This window comes from Lissotriton helveticus, chromosome 3_1 (genome assembly GCF_964261635.1).
Source record: "Lissotriton helveticus chromosome 3_1, aLisHel1.1, whole genome shotgun sequence".
In the NCBI taxonomy this organism is placed as follows: domain Eukaryota; kingdom Metazoa; phylum Chordata; class Amphibia; order Caudata; family Salamandridae; genus Lissotriton; species Lissotriton helveticus.
In genome coordinates this window covers 673329138-673347129 of record NC_136061.1, presented here as the reverse complement: position 1 = coordinate 673347129, position 17992 = coordinate 673329138, and the positions used below count along the sequence as shown (strand labels likewise).

General features: G+C 43.3%; 1 protein-coding gene across 5 annotated transcripts in view; it reads left to right on the top strand.

Annotated features, from left to right (window-relative positions):
• The first annotated feature begins 1794 nt into the window (after positions 1-1794).
• GALE (UDP-galactose-4-epimerase) overlaps positions 1795-17992 on the top strand; it is a 136114-nt gene continuing 119916 nt past the window's right edge. Inside the window, exons 1-2 of one of the 5 annotated variants that reach the window (XM_078680814.1) lie at positions 1835-1925; positions 4921-5016. The gene's annotated coding sequence lies outside the window, so the exon portion shown is untranslated. Of the gene's footprint in view, positions 1982-4920; positions 5017-17992 lie in introns of all 5 variants that reach the window. The other 4 variants (XM_078680815.1, XM_078680812.1, XM_078680816.1 and 1 more) reach the window with 4 other exon arrangements.

Sequence of the window (17992 nt, the reverse complement as noted above, 5' to 3'; positions counted from 1 at the left end):
AAAAAAGTAAGGAAACTTATATTTCAGGCAGCATTATAGTTTAAACTACGGTCTATGAGGACAGCTTTTTTCAGATATTAGGATCAGGACTGATAAAATGATTAATAAGAAATATTCTCTTATCATTCCAGTTTTGTAACACAGCCACCCTAGTTCTGAGTATTAGGTTTTACTTGTGAGAAAAAGTCACTCGAAGTGTCACACATTTGACAGCAGGATGTCACTCATTACTACATTGAAACTTTGAAAATGTCACACATACGCAACATGAATACATGGCAGCTGTACAGATGGATCATTCTTCAGCCCCTTCTGGTCCCTCCTCCTCCTGTCATCAGAAGCCAGAAGAGGATATAAGGGCTGACCTGCCCATAGGCAGTGTTCATGAAAACACAAACACGTTGTTTACAAGAACACTGCTAAACTAAATAATATGCAGTGTGGGAAGAGGCAAGGGGCAGTATGAGGTGGCATGGCTGTATCATAGAAACCCTGTTTAGGAGCCACCACTGACCCTAGAGCCTATATTGAGGAACCCCTACTAGTAGATGTGAACAACGTGCACAGGCTTTGTGCAGTTACTCAAAGCGAGGAGAGCCAATGTGTACAGAGAGCTGATCAATTGCCCCAAGCAATATGCATTGGCTGGCAGAAAAAAATACACATGACAAATCAACACATCATGAAGCCTTCTGATGTTAAGTCCTTCTAAATATGTATATTATGAACAGAGGTCGAAGAGGGGGAGGGGGGTCTGAGGGGCATGACATGCCCATATTTTTATAATTGTAGAAAAAACAGTCCCGCACTTGTTGCGAAAAGATGGCCGCCCTGGCGGTTAATTCCAACAGATGAAATGCTTCAGCAAGTGTAAGGCAGGGGGTCTACAGTGCTGTGAAACAGAGGGAGATGCAGAGAGCTAAACAAGCCTTCTTGCCAGGGTGCCTGCTTCCCTGAAAAAAATGTAAATGTGCTTCCAGTTAAGCTATGATGTGTGTGCGCTTTTAAAAAACAGTTATAAAAAATGCACTATGTACAGACTGGGTATTACTAAAATGTATATTTTGGAAGCACTTTTTATCTTTAACCTTTTAGGCCATTTTGTAGCAGTCTATCTTATACTGGAGAGAAATTTAAGTTTACAATAATAACTTACATGTACACAGTGCCTTCTGTCACAGACTGGGAACTTGTAGCTCTAAACATACACAAGTCACTATTCTCCATCACACCAAACAGGATTCAATTATGTGGCTCTCTGGTGCATTACATTTTGCATAATGTCTGATAGTGCATTTCTTACTAATTAGCACCACTTGCACGTGTTTGTCATTTAAGCTGTGCGTTATTTTAATTGTAGTTATCGGAAGGTAAAAGACCAAAAAAAGTTTACAGAATGTTTTTGTTTTTAGCCTCGCCTTTGACCCCACCCCCAAACTCACTCACCCCGCCTCCATCACGTGCAGCATCATAGTTCCTTTACTTTTGTATCCACTTTGACCACTGATTGTGTATGATATTTTGGTGAAAATAATAATAAGTGCTATAATAAGAAAGCTGTCTCAAAGGCCAGCCCTAACAATTCTCTTTGTATTGCATACTGAAGTTTCACGTATATACACATGAGGGCAGCAGAGACCGTGCCATTTACCCAAGGACGGGATTACGGAATATATGGCATGCAGGTAGTGCTAAAAAAAAACAAGGCTCGGTTCTGGCGTACACTACTCCGCCCACTCCCCTTAGAAAGCTCAGCTTGGAAACGTAGCTCCTCCCACTTCGGGTGAGGGCGAGGCTTGACCCGCATATCCCGCCCCTCTGCCCTGTTGGCCGCATTCGAAAGCTGACGTTGCCTTCGGGACTGAGCTGGAGAGGGACCACGGCTCGCAGCAGAAAGCTGGGAAGGGACACTGAGGACCGGACAGGTGAGGTGCGGGAACCGAGGGAAGCCAGGAAAGGAGCGGAGGCAAAAGGGATCAAGGTAGAAGCGAATGAGTGAGTGAATGGAAGAGTAATTAAATGAATGGATGGATAGCGGAATTAGTGACTGATTAAATGAATGAATGGATGAGTGAATGAATGAAGCTAATACTCAGGAGAAAAGGGCCCATACGCGTCATGCCCATAAGTGATGTTTTAGAAAGGGGGCCAGGGCGGGGTGCGATAACTCACCTGTAAGAGGTGTTTCACCACGGGGACCAGAGCTGAAAAGGGGCGGGTGCTGTTGGCAGTAGGGATGGTATATTAAGAGGAGGAATTTTTGGGTACCATGAAGTGGTCTGGGAGGAAGTTAGTAAAGTTCAAGTAAGAAAATTTGTATAGCGCACTACTCACCCAGAGGGTCTCAAGGCGCTTGGGGGGAGAGGGGGCGGGGGGGGGGGGGGCTTTACTTATCGAATATCCAAGTTTTTAGTTGCTTAAAGAAACTCAAGTTCACCTTAGACACTTCTAGTCCTGTGACCGACTCGTGGATCCTTGTCACCACTGGTTGTCTCCGGGTGGAATGGGCTTGGAGTCGTCTTTCCTACCCTACATCACACAAGTGTTACCCTCCTGAATAGTGGCAAGGATCTGGCAGTGTGTGGTAGCAGCAGCTTAGTTGGTGGGCAGTTGAGTGGGTTGTCTGGTGGCCAATGTTAGAAGCTGTCACCAGCGCACAGTTTGGATGTGTTCAGTGCTTTAAATGGGCCGGTACTGCGTAACCGGCACGTTTGTATTTTGAGAGGCAGAGTACTGGCACTTTTCAAGAGTGACGTAATACTTTTAATTGGAGAGTACCGGCACTTCTCAGAAACAAGCAGGTACCCTGGTTCAGAGTATCTGCACTTCTATTTATTTCTATTTTAAGAACTGGATGTGTTGCCACAGAGGTGAGATGCCCATGCAATGTACCATTAGCATGCCTGTCGGGGAGATTAGTTGACTAACTTGCATTCTATTTTCTGCTCAGAAGGTTCCACCCTTAATGTCTTTATAATTTCTAAAATGTGACGTAGGTATGACAGAGCTGTCAGAAGGCAATTTAGTGGGTGGAGGCTAATCGTTGCTTACTCTTATTGCGTGTCCTGTGGGTTGAGTAAATAGTTTATTTGACGTTCTGTCAATGGAAAAAATGACCTGAAATGTGTTGATTAGGCTTTGCAAACCTGCCTGTTCATATAATAAGAGATTACGTTTTTAACTACAAGATTGCCATGTCGATTAGAACTTTTAATTTGTATCAGGCATTTGTTTCTCAAATTGATTTTAGTGACTAATTAATTGAAATAAGAATCTCATATTTTACATGTATTAGGGCTTAACCAATAATTGGTCAAATTAAACTAAGCACTGGGGAGGCAGGTCTGGTTGCAGGCCCTGGAGGTGCTGTGGGAAATTGACAATAGTAGCTCCTGTTTCAAATCACTGTACATCCCTTTACACTATAATTGTAAATACCTGCAATATAAAATCTGTTTCAATCCCTGCCCTTTTCTCAACCCTATTCCTCATCCCTTTTTAGGTCTCAACAAGAGAGCACATGCCCTGTCTGTTGCTAAACATATTCTTAGCTTACAGCTGGTTTAGAGCCCGCCCATTGCTTACCGTTGGTTGGCTTTATTGTCACTCTCATTTGCTTGCTTCCTATTTGTCTTCTTCAATGGGCTTTTCTTCACCTTCTAGTACATGTACCCTCCTTGGGACATTAACCCATTACTAGTGTCCTTCCACTGTTCCTTTTTCAGGTGCTGCTTCTCTCTTTTTGGTTAAGCAGTCTATGAGAGTGTGTGTGTTTTCCAGCTGTCTCTCTTGTGTAGTTCGTGTTCCCTTTCTCGCGTGTGTGTTTCATCCCTCAGTTACCATTCTTGCATCCTTCTCATCATTTAACTTTACGTTGCCATTCATTGTGCTGTGGTAGCAATTTCCTTGGGGATAGTTTCAGTGGAGCAACCTTCTTTGGGAGTATGTGCTCGAGTGGTACCAACTTGTGGTTTACCTCTTTGGGTGTCAATTTGTAAGGTGATGTGCTCCAGTAGCACCAACCTAGGCTGTAGGTACTTTGGGGAGGCACTGTCTTGCTGTGTGGGTATGTGTGCTGCAATGTCACTATCCTGGGGTGTACATGGCTGGGGAGGCACCATCTTGGGGTACACCTGCTGTAGTGACACCTTCCAGGGCTGCGCCTTCTAGAGTGGTACTGCCTTGGTCTGCGTGCAGTGGCAGCTTCCAGAAGTGTGCTTACTTGCATGCATGCTTGCTTGCATGGCACCATTCTGTGGTGCATGTACTGTTATGGCACGTTCTTGAAGTATGCCTGCTGTACTGGCACTGCCCCGAAGTGCACTTACCGCACTGGCTCGTTTCTGGGGTGTTAGTACCGGGGTTGTAAAACCTTGCGACGCGTGTCTTGGAACGTTCCTGAGGTTGTGATTGTTGTTTCTACAGTGTTTTTCTGACGTTGCACCTTCTTGGGTTGTGTCTGCTGTGTGGCACCATCCTGGGGTGCACGTGCTGGGGTGGCATCTTCTTGAGGTGCATGTCTTTCATTCTTCCTGGGTTTACACTGTTGCTCCTATTTGGGATGTATAGTTGGCCATAGAGATCTGATTACAGTGTAATGGTCTGCTTGCAATTACAGTGAATATGCAGGATAATTATACCGGTGCTTGCTGGGGGATGGGTTCTCTTAAGCGTGTAGAAAGGTTCAAACTAACTCGGAGCGCAGCCCTATAGGCAACAGTCTGAAGATTCAGAGCCCCGGCTTTACCCACTTCCTGCGTGTGTGCCCCTCAACATCTCTGTACCCCCTTCACCCCCAGAGTGTTTGAACGAACAACTTGTGACTGTGGTTTTAGTGGGCGCTGTGGCATTAGAGAGCGGTACCGATGACGTTGCACATTGTTGATCAGATCTTTGCTACTGAAAATGTTCTCTCAACAGTGAACCCCAGTTCCAGAAATTTGGGCCTACCATATGAATATCTCGGACCACCAAACATCTAACTGAAAGGAAGAGTAACCTCTCCAAAAGGATTAGGTAACCCTAGTTTTTTTTTTTTTTAAAGAACCTGTTGTAACTATGACTTTAAGTATATGCATTCCTTCTTGAGAATGCATCCATGTCACTATAGAATGTAACTTGGTCAGTCAGTTGTTCACTAGGTCTTGGATGTGGATGACTTGCCTCCCTGTTGGATTAATAAATCTCATCTAAACTACTTCTGGAGTGTCTCATCTTTACAATACTGACGACGAGGGACCCAGCAGGCGACTATGAACCCAACGCGACGAAAATGTTATGCTGAATGAGACTTTTTCAAAAGGAAAAGAAAAACGGAAAAACCTCGTTGATTTTATATCTCATTCGCGATTTCAACATGATGGACTTCACAAGCGGCACACAGCGGCAAGTACTACTATAATTTTGTTTGGCCGAAAATTGTTTAATTTTCAAAATATCCCCACCTTTGTCACTCGGCGTCTTTTAAATCTTGAGCGCGAGGTGCCCAGGTTCTGTGGAGCGAGCCTGCCGTTTGTTGTGACGTCTTCCACAAACGACGTACATCATCATAGCCCGGACGCACGCCACGCGCTACGTGTTACCCTAGTGATCTGCAAAGCGTCCTGGCAAGCGTGCGACGCTCGAATCAGTCACTTGGCAACAGCGTGTTAGCGATCCCGTCTTTCAGGAAGATACGAAGCCGCATTTGTTTTGTACATTGTGAACCAGATTTCACATACCTTAGTGATCCAAGTTGACGGATATCACAACATCGACTTAAAATTTGAGGCAAGTCATATATTTAAAAAAAAAAAAAAAAAAAATTTGTTAAACATTTTTTTGATTGAAGCAAAGTAACCTTTGGAGAATAGTTACCAGTTTGGAAGCATCTGGAAAACCGATGGTAATTCCGTGCGATTCCTGAAGTAACAAGGACACGCAGAACACAGTGTAGAATACTGTATTGGAATTATAAGACATATTTAGCTGAAGCAGAGCAATACCACAGAGAAACTGCAGTGACACCAGAAAAGAGGCTGTGAACCTCATGGTTATTATTTTAACTATTTATTTTAAATTGTTATTTTAGATAGTTGTGTTAGCTTATTTGGTTAACTTATTGTTTTAGTTTGTTTAGTTGTTTCCTTTCAGCATGTCATCTACTGCTAGCGGAATGAATCAACCTCCTCAATTTTTAAGCGAACAAGGCGAACCCATATTGCCATGGAAAAAATGGAAGCCCATTTTTGACTCATATTTACTTGCGATTGGTGGAGAGAAATTTTCTGCTGTTAGGAAGCAGGCTGTCCTACTAAACAATCTTGGTATAGAAGGGAGAAATATTTATGATAGTCTAGACCCGATACCCATTGGCAGGGGAGCAGGTGAACCTTCGGATGTATATGAGATGAGCGTACTCCTCCTTAAAAATCATTTTGGTACACGCATTAACATTGTCATGGAAAGACACAAATTTTTTATGCGTGTTCAGGCTAAAAGTGAGAGAGTTGGAAACTATGTAGCAGCGCTCAAATCCCTTGCACAAACTTGTGAATTCGAACTCTTGACTGATTCCCTCATTCGTGACCAGCTCGTCCGTTGCACAAACGATCTCAAAATACAAGAGAAATTGTTATCAAAGAATCCCAATTTGAAAGAGGCCATACTTATTGTTGAAAGCGTTGAACATACTTCTACGTGGGTCAAGGAGATTAGGAAAGGCCCTTCACAGAATGATCCTGTTTCCAGTGTCACCCATGAATTTCGTCAAATTCCTCAACCAGAATGTAGTGTTGCTGTCGTTGATAAAATTCCACCAAAACAAGAAAAAACCACATTCAAATCAGAAAAACCTAAACAAAATTATAATGCCAATAATTTCAGTAGAGAAAACAAATTTAGATGTCCCAGATGTGGTAGTGAAAAGCATGGACCTAATTACCCAAATTGTTTTGCAAGAAGCACTGTTTGTAGAAATTGTGGGAAGAAGGGTCATTATGCTAGGATGTGCAAGAGTAACAAAGTTAACTGCATAGATGATGATGAAGCCGATTCTCAAGAATCCATTCACTGCATTACAGATGATACAGTTAATGGTGTGAGTCAAGTTGATGATGATGAAATACGTATGCCCTCTTGTGATATTCAAATTGCTAACAAGATTGTTCCTGTACTTGCTGATTCAGGTTCTCTATTTACCCTTATTAGTGATAAATTTTGGTTTGCAAATTTCGATGGAGACAAGATTAAACTTATGACTCCTGATATCAATCCGGTAGGATATGCCAAACAACGTATTGAAATTTTAGGTTACTCCATCCAAACCATTGCATTTAAAGGCAGAGAAACAGTGGGTAAAGTTTATATCGCAAAAAGAGGTGATAATCTCCTAGGATGGCGTCATCAGAGAAATCTTGGGATTACTCTTAATCCCAATGCAACCGAACAAGTTATGTTAGTTTCTAATATGGGAATTTTTACAGACATTATTGATAAATTTCCTGAGGTGTTTACTGAGAATCTTGGTTTACTTAAAGGGTTTAAACACAAAATAATTTTGAAAGGCAATGCCAACCCTGTAGTACATAAAGTTCGGAAAGTACCCAATCTCATGATGAAGCCTCTGCAAATCGAGATTGACAGACTGTTGAAACTTGGCATTATTGAGGAGATAGAATCCTCAGAATGGCTTGCGCCAATTGTTTTGGCACCAAAAGACAAGGGCACCAAGATTAGAATGTGTGTGGACCTCAGGAGTTTGAACAGTTCAATTTGGGTTAACAGGCAGCCACTGCCCAATATCAATGAAATTCTTACCAAATTGGGTGGCGCTACTTTGTTTAGCGTTATGGATCTGTCAGCAGCTTACCACCAGGTCCTTTTGCATGAAGAGTCAAGACATTTGACTTCTTTTGTCACCCCTGTTGGGGCATACAGATTCATCAGGATGCCTTTCGGTTTAGCCAGTGCAGCTGCCTGTTTTCAGAGAATTATGAAAAACGTCCTCTCAGGCATTGATTGTGTACTGTTTTTCCAAGATGATATTTTGGTCCACGGTGTTGACATTAGCAAACATGATATTACCCTATTTGCTGTTTTGTCTAGGCTCAAAGAAACAGGATTAACCCTTAAACAAGAGAAATGCAAGTTCAGAGTCAGATCTGTATCATATTTAGGGCACAATATATCCGGAGAAGGCATCAGTCCCAAGATTGACCTTGCAGAAGCCATTCTTCAAGCGCAGCCCCCTTCTAACAAAGATCATGTAAAGTCATTTAATGGGTTGTCGGAATATTATTCTAAGTTTATTCCAAATTTTGCCAGTGTCATGCAACCTATAAGACTTCTCCTAAAGAAGGGAACAGTTTTTAATTGGGACAAGGAGTGTTCTGATGCTTTTAACGCAGTCAAGTCTGGAATTGCAAAGATGCCAACCTTGGGGCATTTTGATGTTCACAAAAAGACCTTTTTGTCTACTGATGCAAGTTTGCGTGGTTTAGGGGCTGTTCTGGCACAAAGTGTAGATGGTTCAGAAAAAGTAATTGGATTTGCATCCCGTTCTTTGAAGGGTACAGAGGAACGTTATTCAGTCATCGAGCGTGAGGCTTTAGCTTGTTTTTGGGGGATCAAACATTTCAGATTTTATTTATGGGGTTTACCATTTGTGGTAAGATCTGACCATAAACCCTTAGTACAACTATTCTCTTGTAGGAATGTTGAATGTACAACTCCCAGAATTAAGAGATGGGTCGAAGGACTCATGGAGTACAATTTTTGTGTTGAGTACTTACCGGGTCCGAAGAATGTTCCCGCTGATTTTCTTTCAAGGTTGCCTGTTGACAAGTTAGTCACGCATGACCCAGATTTTGCCACTGTTTCATGGGTAAGAGAATCTGCTTTGAATGAGACAGAATGGAAAGAATGTTTTTCTGATGACCCAGCCAGGAATTTTATATTAGAGGCAACAGTCTATGGATGGCCTATCCTGAAAGAAGTTCCAGATGCTGCCAAAGGGTATTGGAATATAAGAGATGAACTGAACATAGTTCAGGGTGAGTTGTTTAGAGGCAGCAGGCTGATTCCCCCTCTCAGGATGAGAGAAAAGATAATTAACCTAGCTCATGAGGGACATTTAGGTCGCAGCCTCACAAAAGCTAGAGTCAGAGAATCCTATTGGTGGCCTGAGCTGGACCGTGAAGTTGAAACTGTTGTTAAAGATTGCCATTTATGCGCAGGTAATGACAAATCAAGGAAGTTGAACACTGCACCCCTTTCCCCTGTTGCCATACCCGTACGTCCTTGGTCTAAAGTTGCGATTGATATTATTGGACCTTTTGAGAATCTTAGTCTTTCAGAGAGATTTGTAGTTGTTCTAGTAGATTACACTTCAAAGTGGTTGTCTGCTTCTTGTATGGGAACTGTGTCAAGTAAGAATGTGATTGAATTTTTAAGAGATGCTTTCACCTGTGAAGGGATTCCTGACACCTTAATTTCTGATAATGGTGTTCAATTCACCTCCCTAGAAATGTCTGATTTTCTCAAAGATTTATCTATCACACATCATAAGACAGCTCTTTATTCTCCACAGGCGAATGGATTAGTGGAGAGTATGAATAGATTGATTAGAGCATGTGCACAGACTGCTTGCGAAAGAGGTCTTCCCTTGAAACCCATTCTCAGAGAAAAACTGTGGGCACACAGGAACACCCCCAATAGCGTTACTGGTGTTTCACCTTTTGAGAAACTTAGAGGTAGAATGGCAGGTTCCAAACTTAATCCCCTATGGTTATCAGTAAAAGATAGAGGCACAATTCTCAATGATTCCAGATTGAAGAATTACCAAAGTAAATACAAACACAGGTTTGATGCTTTGAAAGGAGCGAAAGATCCTCTTTGGAAAGTTGGAGATTTTGTTTTTGTCAGAAAGGGTGTGTGGTCTTCCAAAGGCAAATCCAAATTCTTTGGACCAAGACGTATAGTCAAAGTTATGAAGAATGTAGTTATGCTTACTGGGGGAGATGTTTGGAGCATGTCACGTTTGTCAAAATGTAAGGAGGGAGATAATGACATTATAGAACCTGTTCCAAAAGTTCCAGTTGCTGATAGAGAGTTAGAGAAACATGTTTCAGGAAAATGTATGGGGAAACATGTTTCAGAAAAATGTACATCTTTACCATCTCACGATATGCCAGTTTTACCTCGTGAAACAAACACTAGAAATAAGAGATCTCCTGTGTATCTTCAAGATTATTATTGTAAATAATTTCCTTTTGGATAAGTTCCATATTACTTCAAGTTTGTTTATAATTCAAGATCAATTTTCCTTAATTTTTATCATTTCAATTATAATAAGGGAGATGTGTTGTAACTATGACTTTAAGTATATGCATTCCTTCTTGAGAATGCATCCATGTCACTATAGAATGTAACTTGGTCAGTCAGTTGTTCACTAGGTCTTGGATGTGGATGACTTGCCTCCCTGTTGGGTTAATAAATCTCATCTAAACTACTTCTGGAGTGTCTCATCTTTACAATAGAACCTTTATTGTTATAGTACGGAGATACAAGCATGGGCCTACAACCAGTCCGGCCGGCCGCTATTCAAATCGATTAAAAAGGAATGTAATATAAAAACATACAGCGGTCCGGAGTTCAAAGGCTGAGTAGCATCCAGGATATATCATATAATTAAAGTACCATGCGATAATAAGGAGCTGAGACGGTTCATTTTGTAATAACGAAAAATAAAATGAAAATCAATGTCGCATAATCACACACACCCCTAATACAGCTATCTAAAGCAAAAGATTTTACGCCAGTGATGTACATAAATGAAAAAGACCGGGGAGGGGGTATACGAGTCAGGATAGATGCAATAACACTAAGCAATCATGGCGAACTAGCCCCACCCCTCAAGGCGAAACACAACATGGGAGACATGGAAGACGACGACATCGAAAAAGGAAAAGAGCAAAGGGCCATAAAAACAAAGATAGAACAAAATAACAAACCCATCCCTCAACCCTGCACCCCTGCAAAAGGCTACGGCCTACCCCCCCAGCAGCGTGCCTGTCGCCCTAAATAAGAGACCCGAAATACAGAGAAGAAAAAGAGAAAAAGAAGAGAAAAAATACAGGAGAAGGGCCCTCGATCTGGTTGTCCGGCCCCTCCCACCTCCGCGTGCAAAAATCGTATAAACAGTATTAGTAGAAGAAGTACAGGTAGCAGCAATCACGTATAACGCAATCAAGGACATACCCGCTAAGCGCCCCTCAAATCACCATCAACCAGCCATGAGTCCCACCATGTTCCAAGCAAATTCACCCCTGGCCTTAACCCTAGGTTCTTAATGCTTTTTAAATCTGCTTTTTGACGCCTCGTCTGTCAAACAGACTTATTAATTATAAATTTATAATATACACAGATTCGGCTTTGACGCCACCCCTTTTACCCAGTGAAATTCTTTCTCCAGCCTCTATCAGGATTAAGCAGGTGCAGAGGCCCAATCTCCCCTGGACTTACTTGCGACCAGTTCTCTTACCGATCGAGGCCCTTGTTGCCCTGGCTCCTGCTCTTTTTGCCATTTCTCTCACTCATTTCACAATTTCTCTGTGACTTTCCTGTGTTGTGCCGTTTTTCTCTCTTTTTGACTCTGTGCCATTTCGCTTGCACACACACATCCTCCCCATGCCAATTTCGGCCCAGAGACCCTATCTCCCAACATCCGGTCATATTGTAAAGGGGAGGGGCACGCAGCCCCCCTCCTATGGTCAGTTTTGTCCAGGGGACCCCAACCGCTGGGGCCCGCCAATTTTTCAAAGGAGGAGTAGGGCACGCAGTCCACCTGCCCGGGCCAATGTGGGACCCCTTCCCCCAGGGCCTGGCCAATTACTCAAGGGGAGCGGGGCTGTGCGGTCCCCCTCACTGGGCCAATTTCGGTGACGAGGATCCCCATCCTCTGAGGCCTGGATAGGAAACAGTGGGTGCCCCGAAGCCCATCAAGGGCACCCACTGCATCCTTGAGCTGCGGTGGTAGCCCCTGTGGCCCCAACCGGCTCCCAGCCTTCTGTGGGAACCATCATTGCTCCCGCCCGCAGGGCGCAGCTTAAAAATGCTGGTAGGACCGAGCAGTATTTAGATCTGTATCCCTGCCCATATCACAACAGATCTGAAGTCCACTCCCACCTGGCTGGAGCATTTTTAAAGCTTTCGCCAGCTGGGTGCAGACGTCATATCTGCTCTCGCTTGGGGGGAGTTTTGAAATTGCTCCAGCCAAGGGTGAGCAAACACAGGTTTCCCTGCCCGTACCAGTGTGGGCAGTAAAACAGCTATGTCCCGGGGGTGGGCACTCCAGGACATAGCAGAGTTGGCCATAGGAGATGGGTCCCCAGGGCAATTCATGGCTCCAGGAGTGGGGCTGCTCGCCCCCTCCACATTCTAATTCTGACTGGTCCCCTTGGGATGTGGTCCCTGGGCAGAAATCGTCCCAGGAGGGGGGCCAAGCAGCCCCCTCCCAATTATTTGTAAGGGGTGGGGTCCACGAGGCCAAAATTGGTCGGGGTGGGAGGCCTTATGCACCTCCGCTCCCCCTAAATATATGTATTGCCCCCCCCCCCCCCCTCCTCTCTTTCCCTGAGGACCTGACCAACTCAAGAGGCATAAAATCTAGTGCAGGAAACCATACTTGTTTTTTTTATTTAGCCGATATCCACGGCAAAATGAAAAAAAAAAAGATTTTATCTCCAGATGGGGTCCCTGTATTTTCTTTAATAACTCCAAAACTACTGAATGGTTTAACACCAGATTACAAAAAGATCTTTCTTGACCAAGATCTAGCTTTCCACAAAATTTGGTGTAATTCAGTCCAGTGATACGGGCTGTAGTTGGGTGTTAACTCGCCATGGGAAATTGCATGGGTAAAAGGCATTTTGGGGCCCACCCTTTTTCTCCGCCCCTACAAGATGAAACCCCTGAAACATTCTAGGCAGCAGCTACAGTGAGAGGCAAACTAGTTCTGAACGTTTTGTGAAGATTTGCCTATGGGCACCAAAGTTAGTAGCAGTAGCACAACAAAAAACAAGTTTCTTATGGAAACTATGTACTAACTATAACTACCTACTGGCGACTGCCAGTAGGTGGGGGGGGGGGGGTTGGGGGCGGGGGTTTGTGTGTGTGTGTGTATATATATATATATATATATATATATATATATATATATTCACTGAAAAAACCATAGGTTATAGACCATATATAGTTAGGAATTAGCATTTACAAAACCTTATTTTACTCACACAAAACCATTGAAATTCCATATATAGTTAGTTGCACTAACTATATATCGCGCACCCGCAATCCACTGCTGATGATGTCACATATTACATCATTCATGACATGGTCAGTGACATCACTGATGACATCACTGATGACATCACTGATGACAACATCCAGTGACTGTATGTTTCTGTAAAGTTAAAATATGTCTTACATATTGAAGAATGAGTGGAAGTATAAGTGTCTGGACGAAGGATTTAGTAGGTGCATGACTGAATGTATGAGTGAGTGATTAAATGTGTCTCACTGAGTGCATGGGTTAGTGACTAAACTGTCTTAATTTGTGCATCATTATGTCTGTTGTTCTGTAAACTGCTGCATGTGTTGATCAGTAGCTATATGAGTAACTATATGGGTTATTGATTGATTGTCCAAGTATTTGTATGGGAGACTGAGTGTGTGTGTGGCTGGCTGGGAGGTGTGTGACTCTGTGCAGATCAATGTGTACTTGTATCAATGATTGTATAAGAGAGTAAGTATGTGTTAGTATATGTTTGAAAATGTAAGGTGCTCTATGTTTAACTGTATAGATTAGAAAATGGAAGTGTGATTGATTCTTTACAGGACTGACTAGGTGTGTGAGTAACTCCATGGATGAGTGGCAGAGTGTGAGTGTCTGTATAGGTGTATGAGTGCATATGATAGTGTTGTAAAGATGAGTGATTGTATGTATGAATGATTGTATGGGTGAATGAGTGAATGTGTGTGTAGACATAGGAATCAGTGAGTGTGTATGTAGTAACTAGTATTGGTGTGTCAATGGTTTCAAAAATTATACTCTGTATTTAACACTGGGTGTAACAGAGGTTATATTAAAATGTGAGGAGATGCATTGTATTGTCACATGAATGATATCATCAGTGATGTGGTCATTGATGTCAAATGAGATGTCATCAGTATTGTCATCAGTGATGTCATTTGAGATGTCATCAGTGATGTCACTGACCATGTCATGAATGATGTAATATGTGACATCATCAGCAGTGGATTGCGGGTGCGCGATATATAGTTAGTGCAACTAACTATATATGGAATTTCAATGGTTTTGTGTGAGTAAAATAAGGTTTTGTAAATGCTAATTCCTAACTATATATGGTCTATAACCTATGGTTTTTTCAGTGAATTTTCAAGGTTTTGTAAATGCTAATTCCTAACTATATATGGTCTATAACCTATGGTTTTTTCAGTGAATTTCATTGGTTTTTTAAAAGCTAATATCTATACCTGTAAAATGTATTCTTCTTTAAATCCAAAAATATATTTTATATGTTTATTAATAACTTTTTTTTTTAATATTTTTTTTTTCTTCGTTCCCGCTTCGCGAATCGGGAAGCTTCCCGTTAGCTGACCCTGATGCCGCGAAATAGACCGCGAGCATATAAACGTTTCTTTACCGCAACTGCCGCGTTAGAAAACAACATCATCACGCCTCCCGTCCGCATGACGTTTCGCGTTGTCGTGTGATACGTCATATGACGTGCTACGTTAGCGAACTGGTACGCTTACCGAGTCGCAAAGCACAGGTTTCTGGAAGCAAACCGGGAGGCCCTGCAAAGCGCGTAACGTAAACACAGCAGGTCATGTGACTTGGTAATAACACTTTTCATTGGTTCATTTCACTTTTGGTTTCCTAATGATGTAAGAAGCTTCCCGTTAGCTCAATTTGATGCCGCGACCCGGTCCGCGAACCGGTAAACGTTCCGTTAGCGCAACTGCCACGTTAGAAATCATTATCGTGACGCGTCGCGGAAGCGTGACGTATCACGTTGTCGTGTAATGCGTCTTATGACGCGCCGCGTTAGCGCACCCGGAAGTGCTCCTGGGCGCGGACCGATGCGCGAAACGCAGCTCCCCGGAAGCGATCCACGGCGCGTCGCGTAAGCGCGACGTATCGCGTTACCGCGTAATGCGTCTTATGACGTACCGCGTTAGCGCACCCGGAAGTGCTCCGGGGCGCGGACCAAGGCGCGAAGCGCAGCGACCCGGAAGCTATCCGGGGCGTGTTCCGCAGCGCGTAACATAAGCGTGAGAGGTCATGTGACTTGTTAATAACACTTTTCATTGGTTCATTTCACTTTTGGTTTCATAATGTTGTTAGGCTTGGTCATGTGACCTAAAAATAACACTTTTCATTGGTTTAGAACTATTTTTTTTTCTCAAATGATGAAAACCCCTCCTTCTTTTTACCTCATTCTTACTTTCTATTTCCAGAGAGCAAGACCTATTTTTCACAATGGCTTCTGTAATAGCTGCAGCTGGTGCTTCTCAGCAACCACCACCACCACCACCACCACCAAAAGGACCACCACCAACACTGGACTTTGGTAGAGAGGAAGATAATGAGGACGAAGAGGAGGAGGAGGAGGAAGAGCAAGTAAGGCAGTTCCTGCCAGAAACACCAAGGCAGAGCCATATTAAAGACCACTACATATGGCAATTCTTTAAAATTCCACCTGGACAAAAGAAGGTCAATGCACCCCAGGTGTCTTGTTTGATTTGCAAAAATATACTTTCTCGTGGCAACCCCAACAAGAAATACAGCTTTGGCAATCATACAATGATTCGCCACATGGAGCGATGGCATCCCAATAATCTTTCCCAAGCACAAGTAAGGGATCTTGCTGCCAACCCCCCAGATGTCATCCCCAGCACCAACAGGGGTCAAAGCTCATTCGCCGGACCAGAAGGCCGAGAAATAATCCCCAATATTCAAGCTCCTTTTGCACACTACAAAATAGTTTGTATATATTGTGGAGGAACTATTGCTTATGGAGAGAAGAGTATTACTTTGATTAACCGAGCTGGAGAAAATCATAAATGCTACAAGATGAGAAAACAATGAATCCTTTTTATTTTTTTTTGCTCCTGTTGAGACATGTTCTAACCCTGCTTTTTTGTTATTTCCCCCTTACAAAACACAAAAAAAACACAAAATAGTTTTCAAAAATCCAAAAAAAAATCAAAAAATTGTTCAGAAAATTCATAAAAAAAATAAAAAAAAAGAAAAAGAATAAAAAAACAGTTCTTTTCAGAACTACCTTCCATTTATAACAAAATTGCCAAAATGTTTATACCCTGTCTTTCTTTTCTCCTCATAGTACGCTCCTCCGACCGCTTCCCGGTACGCGTACCGGGCGCTACCCACGCAAAAAAAACAAAAAATATTTTTGTTTTTTTGCCCCGCGGGGCCCTTTTAAAGCCTCCACATTGACGCCGCCTCACGTACCAACGTATTTTCTCCGCATTTTACACCCTATGCCGCATAACAGGTCATGTGACTTGTTTATAAAACTTTTCATTGGTTCATTTTACTTTTGGTTTCCTAATGATGGAAGGCATGATCATGTGACCTAAAAACAACACTTTTCATAGGATGAAAACTTTTTTTTTTCCCCAAACGATGAAAGCCCCACCTTGTTTCTGGATGTTTCAGACTGAAGCTGGCGTCAGCATGAAAGCACCACCATCTCGTAGCTCAGTCGTGGTCATTCCGCGAGCAATCATGGCAGCCGCTCCCCACCAGAAGCCTGCAGGAGTCGGAGCCCCCAAAACTTTTGATGAATTCTCAAGGCGGAGGGGACGCTTTCGAGAATGGAGTCCAAGACCTAGCAGACAAGCGTCCGATTTCCAAGGTGTCCCAGGGCCATTTCAGTGGACCAGGCCCAAAAAGGAAACAGCCTGCCGCCATTTTGAGAGTCCTGTGACAGCCGCCTATCGCTGCACCGCAAGAGTGGGCGCAACTCAGCTGAATTGCGGCTTTTGACACAGTGGACCAAAAACGGACGGAATGGCAACTGAAACGGTAAAGGGGCGCCCCACTACAACAGATGACACTCCACCTGGACAGGCCCGTTCACCGCCTCCCCCGGGGCGCCCCGCGCCGTTATTCGGAGCAGCATTGTAGGATACCAAAACCAGTGCGGCAACTTACTGGACATCACCTTGGTGCCATCGTTCTGCTGCCTTGGAACTATTCGCACAACAGTTTGCTACTGATGACCCACCCCCCGCGACGCCCCATGCCGTTATTTGCTGGGTGGCAACTTACTAGACATCACTTTAGTGTCATCTAGATTTCAGCGCGTTCTGCTGCCTTGGAACTATTCGCACAACAGTTTGCTACTGATGACCCACCCCCCGCGACGCCCCACGCCGGAAATCTGGACGTTGTGCTGCGTTGGGACTATTCGCACAGCCGACCGCTACTTCGTTGTTTTTCCCTAAAAATGTTTATATGTTATTACTATTTTTGTTTTCTTGTATATATTTATAAATTATTAAAGTTTTATAATCTTACTACTTTGTCGGAGTGCTATATATTTTTAATGTGACACATAATTGTAAAAACTTTGATGTACAAAGAGTCATCCCTGGAATCTTCCGCTTCAGGCTCGGTCCCCTCCCCAATCACAATACAGGATGGTTTTCAGATAATAGCAACGCTTCTGCTGTGACGGATCTCATCGAGTGTGGGCCTTGATCTACTATAACTCCTTTGAAGAGGGGTGATTCTTTACAGCTGTGGCCATAAACTACATCTGCAGGGCTAGCTGATACCCTAGGACCAGCCTGGACAATCGGACACAGAGGAAAAGGAGTATCAGAGGGTGCGGTAGTGAATAGGGCGAAAGGGAGGTGTCGGGCGGGCACAGGGTGTGATTCTCAGGGAAGAGCAGCGCAG